The following is a 21,223-nucleotide window of genomic DNA, read 5'->3' as shown; positions in this document are numbered from 1 at the left end:
TTTTCCCTCCTACATTACACAAAATGCAGGGTCTGGAAGTGCAATAGTTATACTACTTACTCATTGCTACCAGGAGACTCTTTTTCTTCCTTTAGCCCTCAAAAATGATACCTGCTATGATTTACGTACAAGCAGATATACCACTGGTACTCCTTTTACCACTGGTAGAGACAATAAATTTCTTGTCTGATTTCCTTGTCTCTACCCTGCATATATCTATACTCTATACTCATTTGTCCTTGTGTCTCTGTGTCATACTTCCCTGGTCAAAAATCTAAGCTTGTTAAGACCAACTCCAGTGCATTCTGAGCCTGCATTTGATTACTCCATCCTCACTCCTGGGTGGCCCAGAAAGAAAACGTTGAAAGAAAATACTCTTCAGTGATCAGAACATCAGGTGATACAAATAATTGTCCACTTGGTGTACAAAGAGAATAGCCTGATATGTGGATCTATACCGATCCATTACTCATAGCTAAATAGTTGGTCAACTGGTCAGATATTTAAAAGACTATCACTAGAAAATAGATGGCCAAGAGGTCTACAGGAGAGGTAGGAAATATCCCACAGATATCCTGCTGTTCTTTTCTCAACCAATGTGGTGATTGCTCAAAGGGCCCATGCTCCCAAAGTGCTTTTGTTATAGGAGTTATTAAGAAATTATTTTAGGCAGACAGGAAAAGGGGTCATTGGGAAGTTTTTGTTTCTTTTAAAGCAGTTACAGAAACGTTTATTGCCTAGCAGGATAGCCCTGGCTTTTAGAGCCTGGCAGGCAAGCTTTGATGTGGAAATGCAGTCCATTAGGAACTGGGTTCACCCAAACATGGAGATTCCCACCGTGTTCTTCTTGTCCTTGCCTCAACATGTGCCTGGCAACATGGCCGCCCCCACATATCCCCACTTGTGTAGAACATCATGGTGCCCTGCTTTTGCATATTAAAAAGCTAGGGTGGGAGGGCCAGTTTTTTCATTGGCTACATGAGTAACATGCCTGGTCAAACCAATCCCCTGAGCCCTATGCAAATCAGACACCACCTACACCGAGGACAGCCACTTTTCCACTGCACACAGGGTTTTTTCTTTGTTCTAATCCCCCTCCCTCTGTCTTTGTGCGGGGGAGCTGTTTTCTTCTTCCTTCTTTCTTGCCTATTCAACTTTTCGCTCCTTAAAACCACTCCATGTGTGTCCATGTCATTAATCCTATGGGCGCAAGTCCAAGAACTGTGGTGTTCCCCCAGTCATCAGAGCTGTATCAGTTTGGTTTGCAGAGATAAGAGCTATAAATTCCCTTTTTTTCTCATTTAAATGCATCTAACTATGTGCTGGGTAATCAACCTGCCAACAGCAGAAATCAAAGGTAAGCTTCAGATATGGATCTAGCATATAACTGCTAAGGCAGGAGTCTACAACCTTTCTCTCCAAATAGCTAGATAGTAAATATCTTAGGCTTTGTGGGCCATATTGTCTCTATGCAGCTACTGAACTCTGACTGCCATTATAACCCAAAAGCAGCCATAGGCAGTAAATATATCGAGTGTAGTTGTAATTCAATTACATTTTGCTAAAAACAGAGACAAGACTTTACCCAAGAGCTTTAGCTTGCAAACCCTGTCCTGAGGTTATCACTCCACAACCTGGTGATAATATAATTGATTACATTATGCTTTCCCGCCATGAATGAAGCAGTTGTTTCTTTTAAAAGAGCAGACTACTGAGTCTGGTATGGATTTTTCTCTCCTCCATGCAGTGCTTCTGCCAGGCCTACAATTTGTGCATTTATGCTTCCATTTGTGGCACCACCACGGTATTTCACTCAGTATCACCTTTAACAATTGCCAATTTAGAGGGAAGACAGTGGGACAATGGCATAATGCCCACAGCATTTCCCAGTGATGTCACATGCCCCATCACCCAGAAGCAGCTGCCTTGATGGAATTGGAAAGGAAATTTCAGCTCTAAATCACCACAAATCTTCAGTGGCTTAAAGACAATCATTATGTCTACATCAGCATCTGGCTGGCTATCTGTGGATCTGCAGATCGTTCCTGGGCTTGGTTGGGCTTAGTTGAGCTGTAGTGTAGGATTGTTCCTCACATATCTCATGTATAGGTGGAGGCTGAAGTCATACCAGTTATTTTATATCAGGAATGTAAGAGATTGAAAGGGCACACACAATGTCTCTTAAAGCATTGTTCTTCACAGAATTGGCATAGTCACTTCTGTTTATATTCTATCCATGAAAGCAAATCAGCGGGTTAAGCCTAAAGTCAGACTGGTGGAAAAGCATATGAAGCTGGATAGGGAGAAAAGGATAGGAGAAAAGAAAATTAAACATTTGCTGAAATAATTTAATCTACCAGGGATGAGCTGAAAGCTTAGTTACAGTACTCTCTGAGGCCTGTTGACCAGTACGTTGAGTCCTCACGTATATGAAATATGTTCTAACCCAGTATCCAGTAGACAGTGCCATCTTACCGTAGCAAGAATGAATGTATCATGGAACTAATGTATCGTGGAACTAAGTGGTAGAGTCAGGAGTGACTGGTTTCTCCATGTCACCAGAGAACACAGTTTAAGAATTTTTAGCCTCAGAATTAATCATCTGAACCCTAGTGCCAAACAAGGACAATTTCCACCAGGGTATCCAGTCAGGGCTCCAATTAATTGGCAGCAGAGACTATCCCCTGGCTATTTTGGGCTCTGTAACCCTAAAGCAACAGACAAAAAAAAAAAGAATATCACTCTATGACCTAGTGAGCTTGATCCCAATTATCCAGGAGACACAGAGTTACTGATGTATGCTGAGGATAAAGAGGAAAATCTGGAACAAGAAATTTAATGAGGTGCTCTTAGTTCTCCAATTGCACAATAGTCCTGGTCAATTGAAATTGTAGCAACTCATTCCAGAGAAGACAATCAAATAGTAGATAACTGCAGTAATGAAGGTTGGCACACTCCAGGCAGTCATGATACCGATCAAAGATAAGGGAATATGGAATGAATGGGTGGTAGAAGAGGCAGCTATGATTACCACCTTATGCATTAGGAAATTGACTGTAGTAGCTTTGTTTAAGCTGTTATTACTAGTACCTGTGATGGCTAGCATTTTAGGTTTCCATTATTGTTTGGGAAGATGATGGACTGTACCTATGCCCGATGTTTGGTAATCAAATTGTTATAAAATATTATCCTATCAGCTAAAAAACATTTGTAAATGCATATATTTGCCTTATGGATAAGTACATTTATTTCATGTTTTAAAAGTTAATACAGGTCAGTTCTCTGGGTAGCCTTGGAAAAACCCAGTTATCCCCACTCCAAGTTCTTAGCTTGTAGTTCTCAGGAATAACAGTAGAATGTGCTGGGATGCAGTATGCTAAGACAGCAAGGAAATGCCTGAAATGGCCTGGGTCTTGTTCCTGTTCCACCTAAAAAATGTAACATCTTGCCATACAGAGGAAATGCCCAGGACAGCCCCAGCTTTGTTCCTCTCTCACCCCAGCTTTGTTCCTCTCTCACCTGGAAACAGGATTCCTTTAAAGCTTTGCCCAGTCAGTCACGTTGCCCATGAGGTATATGACCCAGGGATGCCTTTCAGCGTCCCTCAGCTGTGGTGCAAGTAAGGCACATGCAGTCAATACTCCATCCATCCTGGTCAGTTTCTTGAGCCTTGAGGGACTGGCTCATGATAGATGCTAGGCTTCTTTTGTCTCTTGCTGCCTATCTCTAAATAAGAAACTCATTTCATATAACTTGTAGTATGTGAGTATATTGCTGTATCACTGAACTCAAATATGTAGGTAAACAGTATATTAACCTGCATTACAGTTCAAAATCTCTCATTCAAAAAATAAAAATGCACATTTGAAAGATTTCTATTTGTCCTACTTATTTTCAGTATTAGTCCATTTTGCGTATTAGCTAGTTATGAATGTCTGTACTCAAATATAAGGAAAAAGTAAATTTTTTTTCTTGATTTCAAGTAACTGAGATTTCAATAAAAGGCTTTTTTCATGTCTTCTTTTTTTCCACATTTTGATTCTGTGACTCTATTCTTATGTAATAGATTAAGTGCTGAGCTAGCAGTTGGGGAATTTGGAGTTTATTGCTGTCTCCATCCTTTATTAATTTTGTGATTTTATGCAGGACACTTAATTGCACTAGAAATGTATTTTATAATCTGCAGAATGAAAGAGAACCCATAAATCAACTCCACTGAAATCTTTAAATAAGCTCTAATGAATGAGTCCCCTAAATGATATATATATTTATTTTAGCTATAAAATAACACATTATTTGAATAAAGAATAACTATTGGTTTAGTTTACATGTATAATAAAATATTCCTCAAATAAAGATGTTTGACCAATGAAACTTGATTATAGATGCCAATTTCAGAATCTGAAATAAAATATTTTATTATAAAATAGTCATAAACTAAGTCTTTGAGCATATATATGAGTATATATATTTTACATATAAAAATATATGAGTATATATGTAAAATATATATTTCATATATATACTTTATATACTTATTTATACTCATATATGAGTATATTTTATATATTTTATATACTCATGTGTTATATATAAATATATATTATATATAAAATACATATTTCATATATACTCATATAACATACATATTTATATATATAAAATATATATTTCATATATACTCATATATATAAAATATATATTTCATATATACTCATATATATAAAATATATATTTCATATATACTCATATATATACTCAAAGACTTAGTCTATGACTAATTATTTTATGATAAAATATTTTATTTCAGATTCTGAAATTGGCATCTATAATCAAGTTTCATTGGTCAAACATCTTTGAGGAATATTTTATTATACATGTAAACTAAACCAATAGTTATTCTTTATTCAAATAATGTTATTTTATAACTAAAATAAATATATATATATCATTTAGGGGACTCATTCATTAGAGATTAAAGATTTCAATGGAGTTAATTTATGAGTTCTCTTTCATTTTACAGATTATAAAACACATTTTTAGTGCAATTAAGTATGTATGTATATACTCATATATCTGATATATGTGTATATATACTCATTCATTAGAGATGTGTATATATATATATACACATGTATATGTCACTTATCTTTTATATATAATTAAATTTATAAATCAATGATTGGCCTTATGTGATTGGATTCCCTTTTAGCTATTTTAGTGTCTATGTTCTTTATAGATAATAATACACATTAATATATAAATTAATATATAATATTATGTGTTTAATATAGAAATAAATTTTGAAGAACGTAGTCATCAAAGTAGCTAAAAGGGAAACCAATTGCATAAAGCCAACCATTCAGAAACGAAAATGCTCTATGTTAGGGTGAACATACTACTTTAGCTTCTATGGATATGTGATAGGACTTGGAGTGGGATCTTCTCAGTTGCCGTGTGGCTTGTGGCCAAATGAAAATAAAAATAAGAACACAGGGCATGTATGACAGCTATTCTCAAGAGCATTGCTGACTATTCCTTTTACTTCCCAGATAAGATACAAGTTAAGCAGATAAAGAAGGTGTCCAAAGCACTAATTTCCTTACACCAGGACAAAAGTGACCCCTGTCCAGAAGGCCATGCATTTTAGAGTCTGCTCTGGGTTCCTGGGGATAACTTGTGTACATCCCTCACCCACAACACACACACACACACACACACGTACACACACGTCTGTGCCTAGATAATATACACTCCATACCAGGACGCTCAGATATTGGTAAATACAAATTTAAAATAAAATCCTCCTGTTGAAAATAAGGAGACATTCTCTCCCTTTTCTTGGAGCATTTACTTTAGAAAACTTGTAATTATATGTTCTTATTCTGAATCTTTGAAATGTATGCAAATTTTTTAAGCCAAATAAACCTCTTGCCAGCTTTAGGACCCAGGAATATCTTTCTCAGAGACCTGGGACCGTATGTTTGCAATGTAATCATCAAGGAAGACAGTACCCCTGTTAATGGCTGAGGGTGTCCAGGTTTTTGACGTTGTGAACAAAGAATTGGACAAAATGCACAAACAAAGCAAGGAAGGAATGAAGGGATTTATTGAAAATGAAAATCACCCCACAGTGTGGGAGCAGGCCTGAGCATAGGGACTCAAAAACTCTGTTACAGAGTTTTTGTGACTTTAAATACCCTCCATTTGGGGCACACCCTATGTAAATGAAGAGGATGAAGTAAAGTTACAAAGTCATTTACTGTGTACGCCCTATAGAGAGGATATTTCTTGTTATAGCTGAAGTGTGAATCAGCCTTATGTTCTCTGCCTCCAGATCCTATTTTCCTGCCTCATCTACCCCTGAGAGATGTGATCCCCGTAAATCTTTATGGGAGGCAGAGAGACTGATTTCTGTAACTGCTTCATGCTGACTTGGGACATAGTCCTACCTATTGGGGACCACAGAACTCTCGCCCTGTTCTGTCTAGTGAGGCATGGCCAGGGGTGGTATCTTCACCTGGAACTAGCTGGAACCATTGTTACGTGATTAGCTGAAGCTTGATGATCTCTAGGTGAGAGGAAATGAACTTGGTCAAAAGATGTAGTGGGAACTTCAGAGGGTTGATACATATGCTACCAGAAATGTTTGTTGTAAAGATTTGCAGGAGAAAGAACAAAACCTGGTTTGTTCTAGAATCTGTGTGTTTTCTTACAGTCTTAGCGCAAGCGACTCCATTTTGGTTTGGTTTGTTGGTGCCTAGTAAATGAGCTCAGTCCACAACAATGGCCTCCCAGAATTTTGTTTAAAAAAATTCCCCCTTTTTGAACAGGTTCTCACTTAGTTGAGAGTATGAACAAAACTTAGGGCTTTAGTGCCACTCTCAGTTACCACCATTTTGGGTTTCCGGTCTCAGCACATTATTTATAGGTTATGGTGCCCTCATTGCTGCACGTTTCTTTCAGCTCCTGTTATTCCAGTTGAAGAGAGACCATATGACATTCTAGAGATGGCTGCATGCAAGCATTTAAAACCTTTGAGAGAATACAACGCACCAGGGAGACTATTATTATGATTATTGGGAGGATCATACCAAGAATTTGAAGTGTGCCCTTTACCGAAGGTTCCCATAAACCAAACCGCCTGCAATCAAACAGATCAAAGAATCAGCTAGATAAAGAGTTTACTCACTTGGCTAAGCAATTTTTTTGTCAATCCCCTACCACCAAATTTCTATAATCTTTATTTGATGTATTTCTCCATAGGCCACAAGTGCCAGCAGCTGCACAGATACTTTTCTGTTTAGCTAATTCTATTATTTAGCATAACTTTCACAAGAGAATGTAAAGTTTGTTGAGTAACTGTAGCCTTTACAGTAGAATTTGCTATAAAACCTATCATGAGGGATACGTTTCTAATCATTGCTTCTTTTACTTTAAATTATGGAAAAAGGACCTAACAAATGATGCCTTTTAGAAGAGTGAAGGCCTTCTGGGAATGTTCTCTTTAACCCATGATGTGGGTTAAGAGGAGTGAACCAATGTTTTGTTTTTGACTGATTATGAGGTAACATATGTACCATTAAAGTTTCTTACCTACATTGGGCCTTCATCTTTTAACTATCAGAGTATAAGGTAATCCATGTATAAGGCTGCCTGCCAACTCCTTCACAAATAAAAGTACACCCCACTGGTGCACATAACAGACCCCTTTTCCACTTCTCTTGTTCATAGAGGCATAAACAAAAACAAACAAACAAACAAAAAACAACAACAACAAAATTCAAAGGTAAGATTTTCATGACAATAGAAGTCTTAATCTGTGACCTTGGGAAAAGCTGTTCCCATCAAGGATGGCATCCTTTTCAAATTTCCCTGGTTAGCTTTCCCTCAAGGGTTCCAATGGGTGCACAGTTCCAAAAATGTGGAGGGACCCTTCTCAGTTGTGAGGCCATGAATCCAAAGCCCAAAGTCTTGCTGGAGTGTGGATGAAGTTTTGTTGTAGTGTGGATAGCAATAACAGTCTTTCTCTAATGTTTCCAGAAGATTTAAACCATAAAAACCTTTCTTTACCTGTGAAAATACACTGTAGTGTAATAATTTACTGTTATAAAATCAGCCTTCTTGCATGGAAAAGCTTTTATACAACCAGAAAACATTCACTGAAAATAACAATTGAATGAAATCCTTTAATAAAATGTTTAAATGTCCCATCAGGTGACCAAATGTACCTGAGGCTTTAATTGTTTCCCAGAAATATGGTATCAAGCATTGATTATAAACTATTTTAGTAATTGGGAAGTCACCAACCAATGTATTCAATTAGGATCATTATATCTTTTCCATGATGAGTCATGGAATTCATAACTTTTAATAATAGAAGCTTTAAGGACTCAGGAAGGACAAGGTGGCCATCCTGTTTCTCCATGCTTAATTAACATTAGACTTATATCCTCTTGGATACCAGTTGTTTTTGCAAATTAGGTGCATACCACTGAGAAGGAAATTTGGTCATTTCTGTGGTTTACAATAATTTAGCATGATAAATATAATCGTGACTGGTAGTATGTACTTAGACATTAGAATTTTAGAAATCCCATACAATTTTAGAATATATATTAGTATTAGTCACAAAAATATAAACTAAAGAAGATTGAACATCATTGTGGCAATCCCACGTACCTAAACACGTCAAATAATCCTGCTTACCTCTTTTCTGGATGATTCAGGGGCCCTCTGATCCATCTAGAAAGCCAGGCATTAGGAAAGGCAATTTTGAAACTGAAGTTTGATTTTGGAATTCTAGATTACCATAAATTATTTATTTTACCAAAATGATGACTCAGAAATTTTAAAGAAGCAAAAAACCTTTTATAACATTTTACAAAACAACAACAAAAAACACATTCTACTGTTTTTACACACCTTGCATGTAAAATTGTTTCTAATAGTCTTAATTGCATGTTACAACGGCAACTCTTAGCAATTTTAACTTTAATGTAAAACCTCGTGGGTTGTGTTCTGATAAGGTTTGCCTGTTTCCAGCATAGTAAGGGTGTGGCCAATTCCACACATCCCCAGGCCTTACCTAGCTAGAAGTGTGGTAGGAGTTAAGTTATTTTAGGCAGATAGAGAGGAAAAGGGGTCCTTGGAAAGTTTTCATTTTTAAAGCAGCTCCAGAAATGTTTGTCTAGCAGAAAAGCCCTGGCTCTTAGACCCGGGCAGACAACCTTTGATATGCAAATGCAGGCCATTAGAAACTGGGTCCACCCAACATAGCCGGGTGGTCAACCTTTAATATGCAAACGCCAGCCTTTAGAAACTGAGTCCACCCATCCTGGTGATTCCCACTTTTGTCCTCTTGCCCTTGCCCCCACATGTGTCTGACAGCATGGTTGCCCCCACATAACCCCATGTGTGTAAGAACATCATGGCACCCTGCATTTCCATATTAAAAGGCTAGAGTAGGGGGGCCAGTTTTTTTCTCTGGCTATGTGAATGACATGCCTGGTGAAACCAATCTCCTGAATTCTATGCAAATCAGACACCGCCTTATCCAGCCATCTCATATAACTGGCTGGTATTCCTGAACGTGGGGTCTCCTCTCTCGCCTTTTGAGCCTCTCTCCCTCTGTCTCTGTACAGGGGAGCTTCTTCCTTCTTTCTTCTCCCTTCTGTCTTGCCTGTTAAATTCTCCACTCCTTAAAACCACTCCACATGTTTTTGTGTCATTTTATCTAATTCGACTCCAGACGAAGAAACTGGTGTTCCTCCACTCACTGGAGTGGTATCAGAAGGGAGGCAAGTTAAACAATTTTCAAAAGCCAAAGAAGCAGTTTATGACCTGCAAGCATTTAGCAAACCTAATATTTGACCATAATTTAGACCATGTGTTTACATTTTGAAGACAATCCTATTTTACCAATAATCTTGAAAACTATCTTTATTTCCCAAAGATTGCTAAAGTCTTGTGAACTGAAAGACGTTACACTTTCTATTTTTCTGACAAAATATTTGAGTTAAGTTATTATTATTAAAGCAGTCAATTAAAGACTTCACAGAGGAGATTAACCAGTTTGCACAGAGAGCAAGAGGCCAGAGACTGAGTGGTTAGAAATTCTTACCCTTTTGCCGGCATGCCAGGTTTCTGGGTTCTCTCTCCCTGAGCAGTCCTGGTGACCCTGCTTGACTGTATGCAAACAAACACATTGCCATGAGTTAAGAATATTCATAGATAGTTTACAAATTTTGGAAAAACTAGGCAGAGATAGAGAAATATGACTCAAATTCTACTTGTGAGAGTATACTAACCACACTTACAGCATCAGGAAGCCTAAAATCCAAAAAGTTTGCTTAGAAACTGGTGTGTTCCATTAATTCCTGCAGCCCGACAAAGGTAGCTTAGGAATGCCAGATAAATGAAACAGATGATGACTCACTAGAAATGTATAGAAAACAAAATAACAGAACCAAATAAAAGCCTTCCACTAGAAACTAGAAAGTGTCATGGTTTTATATATATATGGATACCCAAGCAAAAGCCAGAGGAGAATAAACAGTAAATGAATGAAAACCAGAAGCAAAAACAAGTAAGCAGGAAACCAACCCTAAATTTTCCTACTCAATTTACCCTAGAGGCTACAGACTCAGGGCCCCAAAAAAACCCACATAATGAATATTTTATTGCTGATACACAATCCAATATCCTTGAGTTCACCAATATCATTGTACATTCAGTGCAATTAAGACATTCACTTTAGGCTTAGGGCCAAAATAAGTACTCCAGCACTATCCATGCAAAACGGCAAACGTAGTGTGAAGCAATGCAAGCATGGATGTGAAATTTGGCTTTATGCTAAATTCAGCTTCATGCTTAACTATGTTAAAAAAGAATTGACAAACTGCCGATGCATTTCTTTACAATACGTCTTATTTTACTTTAATTAAGACCAAGGGCTTTAACTATGAAAATGTTTCTTAGCCAAATATAATCATTTCTTTATCTGGATTTAAAGAATATTTTATTATTTAAATTTTTCCACATCTTCCTCCCCTACTTAATGATTTCTTACTACATTGTTTCATAAATAACCTTTCAAATCTGTAATTTGAACTTTTAGATAACATCTGCATTAGATAAAATTATTCTTTTTCTCTTTTTCACTAACAGCATAACCCTTTCTGGCACATTTTGTGTACAGAATTACATGTTAAAGAGAATTAGATATGCATATTTATAGATAGAAAAAATCCAGAATTTTACCCTTATCACAGCCCTTTCTTAATTGGAAATGATCCAGATACTAAATGGGCATCAAAAATAACCTTAAGATTTTAATTCACACAAAAAACTTACCTAAAACATTTATCTCATTCACTGTTCTTAATTTTTCTTTTAATAAGAGAGACAGGAGACATCAATCAACATATGTTTGGTTCCAAAAGGCGGGACCACTTGAGGTAAGGAGTGGGGCTTGGGGGTTTTCAGATCACAGGTGGGAGACAAAGGTTGCATTCTTCTGAGTTTCTGATTAGCCTTTCTAAAGGAAGCAATCAGATGTGCATTTATCTCAGTGAGACTGTGAACAAAATGGGAGGCAGTCTCTCTCTTAGCATCTCCCAGCTTGAATTAACACACTGACATTTTAAAATATCCAGCAAAGACAAACGTAAAATCCAGACAAAATGTATGCTGACAATCACGAAGGCATTTCTATTTTTATTCCACCAATAGTTTTAAAGCCAGCTTGTTTAGTAAAGTTATACTTAGGTCACGTGAGCTTGAAAATTGCTTAGACTCATTTACTTAACTTGTGAGCGCTCTTTTACTTATAAGCCAGTTTGGTAGACACAACATATAATAATATGTGTACATACAAATAAGCACATCTAGACATCCATACACACATATAAATGAAGATCTAGTAGCTTGGAACCTTAGCCGTGAGACAGCACTACAAGCTTGCAGGTTTTACTTTGCCCCAATAGATAATCCGAGGAAGGTTGTGAACCAGAATTTTCGGTAAAGCGGTCTCCATGGCAGTTTAATTTTTAAAGGCTAAACCTCCCCAGACTCCAAGGAGCACTGGGGTCAAACAGTACCAAAGGAGGGCATCACCTGTTAACCAGGCCCCCTGCTTAGAACAGCAGCACAACAGCCTGGACACGGCAACGCCATTCCACTTTCTCATTACACAGTAAACTTCATATTCTAAACAATTCTGGGGCCAAGCAGCATTGCAACTGGAAGGGAAAATTCTAAGAAGGGCTTAATACTCGACCTCAGAACCTCTGCCAAGGGCGTCCCTTTTGGGCAGGCTGAGGACTGCAGGACCCACAGAGTGTCCTCCTAAACCAAGCTGGAAAGGAAAAGAGAGAGAAAGAGATTCCCCTGTATGGAGCATAAAGGAAAAAAAGAAAGGAGAAGAATAAATCCCAAACTTTGGGCTTACCTCTTCCTCCGGGCTGGCTCACCAAAGTATGGTAATGGTGGAGAGTGTCCAGGTTCTTGGCATCTTGAACAAATAATTGGACAAAACGCACAAAGCAAGGAAGGAATGAAGGGATTTCTTTTTTTTGGCCAGGCGTGGTGGCTCACACCTGTAATCCTAGCACTTTGGGAGGCCGAGGCAGGCGGATCATCTGAGGTTGGGGGTTCGAGACCAGCCTGACCAACATGGTGAAACCCCATCTCTACTAAAAATACAAAATTAGCCGGGCGTGTTGGCTCATGACTGTAATCCCAGTTACTCCAGAGGTTGAGGCAGGAGAATCACTTGAACCCAGGAGGCAGAGATTGAGGTGAGCCGGGATCGCACCATTGCACTCCAGCCTGGGCAACAAGAGCGAAACTCTGTCTCAAAAAAAAAAAAAGAAAAGAAAATGAAAGTATACTCTACAACGTGGGATTGGGCCTGAATATAGTGGCTCAAAGACACTGTTACAGAGGTTTTTTGGAGTTTAAATACTCTCTGCTTGGGGTACGCCCTATGTAAATGAAGAAGATTAAGTAAAGCTACAAAGTCATTTACTGTGTATCCCCTACGGAGAGCATGTTTCCTGTTATGGCTGAAGTGTGAATTGACCTTATGTTCCCTGCCTCCAAACCCTATTTTCATGCCCCACCCCTATCTCCAAGTTTCTGTAGGAGTGTAAGAGCCAAACTTCTGTGGAAATCTTGCTCCAAGCGGCAAATCTACTATCATAAAGATATGAGAAGTTTATTTTTTCTTTGGAAAAAGCCAATCAGCCAACACAGATGGTCACTTCAACCACCAAGTGATTTTAGGATGAACTGTGTGTGACAAGTGGTGTTGTCAAGTCCTCATACTTGAGGACTACTTATTGTTAATCTTGAGAACTTGTATGCAACGGGTTGTATCTGCTTGACTATACAAAAAGGTGAGATTTCTCTCTATCTTTGCAATCTCTTAGAGAATGGCATGGGATGTGCATTCCATTCTGGTTTAATGCTTATTAAAGATTTAAACTGTTATTGTTTCTCTTCACCCTTATGGAAAGATTTTCTGGGTTGGGAGAATATTTTGTTTTAAATTATGTTTCTCCAACACTCAGTATGCCCCTTCTTGACCACGTTTCAAGAGACTAGAACTGTAATTTTCAGCACAGATCTCAAAACTGTATTACAACATAAACAGGTCTTTTCTCAGGATCTAATTTCCCAAGGGCAGATCAGGGCCACTGTGCACAGTTCTAATGATGTTGGATGCCCAAGGATTATCTGCTTGGGAGTTTTTTTGAAGATGCACATAAGCCCACAAAAGTTTTCCAGGTGCTAGAAGCGGCCTGGGTTGAAAAAACAAAAACAAAAACAAAAACCAAGGATAGCCGTTGATTGGCACGAGGATAGCTCTCTTTTCTCTGCCATGTGCCAATTCTTAGAAGCAGGATAATTTTAATTTCAAATTCAGCCTTTTAGTCCCATATTGTTTTAAAAAACAAAGATGGAAGCAAGTTGATTCCCATAGAGCACTTCGTGGTCAGATACTGCCTGGTTCTTAATTTAGAGTGTGGAAAAAATTATTATTTCTGCCCTCGGGCCCTTTAAGAGGTCCCTGCATGGTAGGGGTAGAAGAGGGATAATGGGTGAGAAAACAGGGAGACCTCAGGAAGAGATGGAAAGAGCTCTCCACTGAGTGAGAGAGAATGGGAGTTTGTTTCACAAATTTCCCAAGTGGTTAGAAAGAGAGACTGAATATGTGATACAGTCTGTCACTTCACACTTGATTTATTTTGACTTTATGTAGGAATATTTATCACAGTAGTAAGAAAGATCATAATATATTTAGCTATTTTTTCTTAATTAGAATATTTTCAATACCTATATGTGATATAAGGGATTTTATATGTACTATGGCACAGTAAACAATAAGAGCAGAGCCATTCAAAAGAATCAATGGCAGACATGAGCAGCCATCCCTGAGTGAAACAGCATTTGGCCTGTTGCTCCTTTGTCCAAACTTAGGAGGGCTGCAGAACCCATAGGCCCTCTTCAGGGAGGCCTGTTAAGGGAGGGGAAATGGTAGTGAGGGAGTTCTAGAGAGAGATTGACATGTGTTTCCTGGAGTTGTGGGTATATATGAAAGATAATGGTGCCTAATTACTAGTCTGGAGGTTTAGTAAGGAGGGACTTATGTTACCATAGTGTAGAAGAACCTGGGAAGAAAATAAATGCAATTAAACCCATGTACATGAATCTCCATGCCATTCTTTGTGATCCTTTAAAGACATAAAAAAGTCCTCTGTTTTTCCAATGTTTACAGTGAAGAAGCCAGAAAACTAAAGGAGGAGGCAGAACTCTGGCAAAAATACACAAAGCTCCATAAGCAAAGGTGAGCTATGGTTTAAATATGTCTCCCAAAATTCACCTGTTGGAAACTTAATCCCCAAAACAATTGTATTGGGAGGTATAACCTAACGAGAGGTGTTTAGGTCATGAGAAATCTGTCCTCATGGTTAGATTTATGCTGTTATTAAAAGGGCTTTGAGGAATGGGCTCTCTCTTGAGTTCTCCTGTCTTCTGCTATAAGGTGACACGGCAAGAAGGCACTTGCCAGATGCCAGTTTCTTGAACTTAGGGCTTCACAGCCTCTGGAACTGTAAGAAAATAAATTTCTGCTTATTATAAATTACCCAGTCTCAGATATTCTGTTGTAGCAGCACAACCAGAATAAGACACTGGGATTAGAGGGACATGGGTGTACTGTATTGAGTGTTGTGAGTGACAGAAGTTCAGCTGGAGCAAGCTGAACATGGCCCAGACAACACCACAGACATCCACACTCTCTGTTTGGAGAATACAGCTTGAGCCCCTGGCAGCAGACAGAATAAATCCCTATTAGGCCAAGGACTTACCTCCTTGGCAGTGAAGACTTACATAGGAAAAACTCTGCCTCCATTACCCCACCCTTCCTGTACCCTAATAGAAGAAGTTTTTGACCCAATGAATAGAGCAGAGCAGGGAGAAAGAGGAGGGAAAGACACACTCTCATTTGAGAGCCAAGGTCCTGGAGTGTGAGAAGTTGGAAAGCAGACCATAATCTTGTCTCCCTTTTGGGAACGTCTTGTCGACAAATCCAGTCTGTTCTGTGATTGCTTTTCATAAATGAAAGTGACTAGAATGCTATGCAACCTCCCAGGGTAGTAAGTGACCACACACACACACACACACACACACACACATACACATAGACACACTCACACAGAGGACAGAGAAATTCTACAAAGTAGAGTTAAAATCAGTGACTGCCCAAAATAAAACCAATATAATTTCATGTAAGTTAAGATGCCTCAGTAAAACAGAAAGGGATTTACATATATGTGTAAATAGTATCACACAAAAGCATTGTGTTGCTGTGTTGTTTCATGTCAATAAATGTTATATTTCTCTGTTTCTATCTCTAAAAATATATTTATATTCTCAGATTTTCCTAGAAAATGGTTTATTTCAAAGTGATTTCCATATTACTGCATTAGAATTATACACACACCTTATATTTTAGTATCATTACACATCTGTTTCTCTCTCTTTCTCTCCTACAATAACAGAGAAATATATTTCTACCCACCTTTATGACATCTTCTTTTAAAGATCCTGCCATTACTGCTAACTCAACACAATCAAAATTCAGATTCTAACCTTTTCATTGCTCCCACCTCCTGACTTCCTGGAATCACTTTTAAACCTAATATCTCATTTCTATGAGTAGTTCTAAAGCCATAAAGTCACTTTGACACTTCGATTTCTTTCAATCTCAATAAATAATGTATCTCCGATAGCTTTTTATTTCAGTCTCAAATATCTACTATAGTTACACGCTTTCAAACTAATCATAGCCATAGCCACAAAAAATTAAAATAAAATATTTTCTTTTCTATTTATAGAATTTTTTTCTGTTGGTTGGACCAACTTATAATAGCAATATGATTTCCCTTAAAGGTTTTTTATTGGTTTTCAAGGCCTTTAATATCTTTGTTATATATGCCACTTATTCTTTTTATTATAAGGCCATTTACATCCCATAGTAAGAGTTATCAACAAACTCTCCAATTGTTATGCCTGTCTGATTTAGTTTCCAGCACACATCTTCTGTCCTAATTATTCTAGTCTTCACTTTTCTTCTCTGCTACAAATTCTCTATTCATTGTTACTTCTGTTTCTTGGCCCGTGTTACCCCTTCTCTTCTCTGACACCCACATTGTAATCATCTTTCAAAGACACAGACATTTTAATGTTTTTATCAAATCTCACTTGACTGCTTAAATCCCTACTAACTTCCTTGAAAAGAGAAAACACAAATTATTTAAACAGAGAGGATTTTTTAAAATTTTAAAATTTTTAATTTTTGTGGGTTTATAGTAGGTGTATATATTTATGAGGTACATTAAATGCTCTGTTACAGTTATGCAATTTGAAATAATCACAACATGGAGAATGGGGCGTCCGTCCCCTGAAGCATTTATCCTTTGGGTTACAAACAATTCAATTACATGTTTCTAGCTATTTTAAAATGTACAATTAAGTTTTTATTGACTATAGTCACCTTGTGCTATCAAACAGTAGTAAGCAAAGAGGACATTTCTATAAAGAATGGTTTAACCATGTACATAAGGAATGAAAAGATAAAAAAAGGACAGGAGAACCCAGTTACCACAGAAAGCAGCTGAGATTCCTAGGGCTACAGGGGATAAAGAGAAGAAGCTGGCATTATTAAAAGTTCAGGAGAACTCAGATTTCTTATGACCTCCTCCACCAGCCCCCAGATCAGCTGGTTCTAGTATGTGTGAAAACAGGATAATGAAATGCCGTGGCAGATTTGGAACAAAAACAGGAAATTGGACCTAACTATAGGTGGAACAGTTGCCATCCTCAGGGTAAACATCAATAATTTGGGTAACGCAGAAAGAAACAGGAAGCCAAGTGCCCTCTCATTCCTACGATCAGTTACTATAGGAAGAACCTTTCACTGAGTCAGCTGGTATAGGAAAAATGCGATATGAAGATTCACAGACTTAGCATTCACCACACAGTATGGAAAGGTGATTTTGTAGCTAAGAAAAAGTAGCTATACACCCAGCACATTTGTCAAGCTTTAAATACACTAGGAAAATTCACACTGAATTATATTGCCTATATATTTGAAAATTTATTCTTGCTTAGAAACTCAGCAGACAATGCCTTATATAGTATTTTGATTAAACCTCTGTATTTATAAAAGCTTATCAAACTAAAAAAAGGATAAAAATAAATAAATGTTCCATGTTAAATTGTTGATTGACAAATTGACTCCATTGCGTTAGGTTATGTATCTTGCATGTTACTTTGTGAATGTTCAAGCTCAATCACTACTTAAATTAACTCTCGGTGTTATCTAGATTTAAGTATACCTTAATTATCTTGATTCCAGAAGTTTGAATGGTCATGAAGCTTTATTACGTTTACAATTGTTATCAAGTTTTTAAAAAGACAACAATTATATACATAGCACCAATTAATCCTCTGCCATTATTGGAGAAATCTGGATTTACCACCTAAGCTACTCTCGGTAAATTTTACATTTCATATTACTGCATGTTCAGCATTTTTCAGCCTATCAGTAGTATATTCCCATAATAAATATATATTTTAAGATTCAGTATTAGATGATTTCAGGCAATGAAATTATGTTAATGTTTTAATGAAAGTATTAAATGGCTTCATTTGGTATTCCTACTGTCACAAGGACATTTAATCATTCTCCAGCAAACTGGAAATAATGCCATCACTTTATTCTGTCTCTTATGAATAGTCCAAAATAAAAACTTCCAAATTTAGGGTTTCTCCCAAAATCAAAATGGATAAACCAAGATAAGAATAATAAATAATTTTATCGCTTCTCAGCCTTTTGGCTTAGATCAAGTGAAGAGTACTACATAATTTTGTATGTAAGTATGCATAAAATAAAGAGAACTGAAAAAGTATTGAAAACAAATGCTAGTGGATTCTATAGAGATAATGCTCCTGGGCAGAGTCCAATGAGCTGAAAAAATTAGATTGTTTGAAGGTTTTAAAGGAAGAATTTAGAAGCATATATGCTCTTTCCTACCTCCACAACAATGCCCCCCAAAAAACTAAAAATTATGAATTCTGTTAGCTATAGACACAATCAAAATTCACATCCTATGGAGCTGTTAATTCTGGACTCACCTAAAACAGACACACTAAATATGGAGATGTAGTGCCATCTTGAAAACTGGGTCTACACATTGAAGATGAAAGTTCTACAACTTCTCTCAACCTGGTTTCCACAATGTCTGAGACTAGACTGTTGCCCTAACTGCAGTTTTTAAGGTAAGGGCTAGGAGAATTTCTTTCTGTGAACATTTATTTGTCAAGGAGATGAAACGCCAGAAAATAAAATTTGAGAATCTGTATTTTAAAAGTTTTTCTTATCAATTAGTCCCACTCAGGCTTTTAAAGCATTTTGGTGCCTCATTATTAATTATAAAGGCACAACTATGCACCATTTAATCATTTTCCTAAATTGTTTATTTTTTCTCTTATTGCCATATGTCAGAGTTGTAGTTTTCAGCATGTTGAATTTAGGCTTAGCTTCAGAATTTGTTTTGGTCAACAGAATGTGAGTATGTGAGTAAAAGTGGGTTTTTTTGTTTTTTTGTTTTTTTCACCTTTCAGCATGTTGAATTTAGGTTTAGCCTCAGGATTTGTTTTGGTCAACAGAAAGTGAGTAAAAGTGGATTTTTTCATTCTCGGATAGAAACTTTAAGAGCTTCTTTGTGCGATAGTCATTGGATACAATCTGTATTAGTCCATTCCCACACTGCTTTAAAGAACTACCTGAGACAAGGTAATTTATGAAGAAAAGAGGCTTAAGTGACTCATATTTCCACAGACTGTACAGGAAGCATGGTTGGGGAGGCCTCAGGAAACTTACAATCATGGGTGAAGGGCGAAGGGGAAGCAAGCACCTTCTTCATGTGGCAGAGCAGGAGGAAGGGAAAGTGAAGGGGGAACTGCTACACACTTTTAAACAAACAGATATTTTGAGAACACATTCACTATCATGAGAATAGCAAGGGGGAAGTCATCCCTTATGATTCAATCACCACCCACCAGGGCCCTCCCCCAACATGAGGGATTACAATTCAATATGAGATTTGGGTGGGGACAAAGAGCCAAACTATATATCACAATCCATCACTTCCACTTCATCAGCCTGGGTCAAAGAGGGAACATGACGATGACACAGAGCAGAATCCCCAACACACACTTTTATGAATGGTTAGCAACAGACAGAAATTAAGCATTGCTTTAGTCCTAAGATTGTAAGGATTTTTAAATTTCAGCATAGGTAGTTAAGCTTACTGATATCACAATGAAAATTATCAAGGCATTTCAGGAAAATATATGATGAAAGACATATTTCAAAGCTAAGAAAAGGAAAAATGATTTAAATAAAAAATATGCATGTATATACTTTGAGACAAACCTTTAAAAATAAGAAATCTTCTCAAAATTGGAAGAGGAAACACTATATTTGTAAAAAAAAAAAAAAGAATAGTGGTCAATAAAATAAATAACAGAAAACAAATAATATATCTTTTTTTTTTTTTTTTTGAGACGGAGTTTTGCCCTTGTTGCCCAGGCTGGAGTGCAATGGCGTCCGATCTCGGCTCACCACTGCAAACTCTGCCTCCTGCGTTCAAGCAATTCTCCTGCCTCAGCCTCCTGAGTAGCTGGGATTACAGATGTGTGCCACCATGCCCAGCTAATTTTGTATTTTTTTAGTAGAGACGGGGTTTCTCCATGTTGGTCAGGCTGGTCTCGAACTCTTGACTTCAGGTGATCTGCCCGCTCTGGCCTCCCAAAGTGCTGGGATTACAGGCGTGACCCAAAATAAGAGATGAGACATGCAAAATATTATAAGATGCAAGTTGAGAAAATTCCTCATGGATTTAAAAAATTTATATAGATTAAAAAAATACTAAAGATACAAATATTAGCATTCTCCAACATCCTCAGAATGTGAATTGCAGAATACAATAAATAAGAAAATATGAGGATATAAAAATAAGTTAAATAAGAAAATATACTAAATTAAAGATATAAATTATTTTGAAATGAAATGAATATTCCAAAAGAAAAAGACCAATAAAAGGAAAAAATAAATAAATTTATAACCTCATACCAAAACCTATCATTGTAAAATTTGAGAGGAAGGGGAAATTGTTTACTCTAAAATGTTTAGACATCTAAGTGGCTTTTACAACTGGAATATAGAATATCAAGAAAAAAAGTCTCCATATTTTGAGAGAACATCCTTTAAAATCCAGAATTATTTATGTGAAGCCATGACTTATGGGAAAGTATCAAAAAATATTTTATCAATAATGTTTCTCTAAACAGATACTTCACCAACTCCGTGAACTTCTCAAAAAGTTACTGAAGAATGTGTTCCATACAATTGTGGGAGTAAACAAAGACAGAGGAATATAAGAAATGCTGTAATTGGAAATAAGTGATCCTGTTTAAGAATAAGGTAAACATATTTTCAGAATAATGGAGAATAAAAATACTCAGGAGAAAAATTTGCAAGAATAACAAAGAAGGACACTAGGAGAGCTATCTCCAAAGAGGGAATAAAAAGGGAATGAAGAAAGGAAAAGACAGAGGAAAGAAAAGGGAGGAAAAATGATGAGAAACT

General features: G+C 37.0%; 1 long non-coding RNA gene across 3 annotated transcripts in view; it reads right to left on the bottom strand.

The window, feature by feature from the left end:
• Nucleotides 1-6,110: 6,110 nt before the first annotated feature.
• LOC115931261 (uncharacterized) overlaps nucleotides 6,111-21,223 on the bottom strand; it is a 121,505-nt gene continuing 106,392 nt past the window's right edge. For all 3 annotated transcript variants that reach the window (XR_010131798.1, XR_010131799.1, XR_010131797.1), the window contains exons 6-8: nucleotides 10,124-10,188; nucleotides 8,710-8,745; nucleotides 6,111-8,073 (exon numbers count right to left, since the gene is read on the bottom strand). This is a non-coding gene — a long non-coding RNA (uncharacterized lncRNA). The remainder of the gene's footprint in view (nucleotides 8,074-8,709; nucleotides 8,746-10,123; nucleotides 10,189-21,223) is intronic.

Source organism: Gorilla gorilla, chromosome 19 (genome assembly GCF_029281585.2).
Source record: "Gorilla gorilla gorilla isolate KB3781 chromosome 19, NHGRI_mGorGor1-v2.1_pri, whole genome shotgun sequence".
In the NCBI taxonomy this organism is placed as follows: Eukaryota; Metazoa; Chordata; class Mammalia; order Primates; family Hominidae; genus Gorilla; species Gorilla gorilla.
This window is presented reverse-complemented; position numbering and strand designations above follow the sequence as displayed.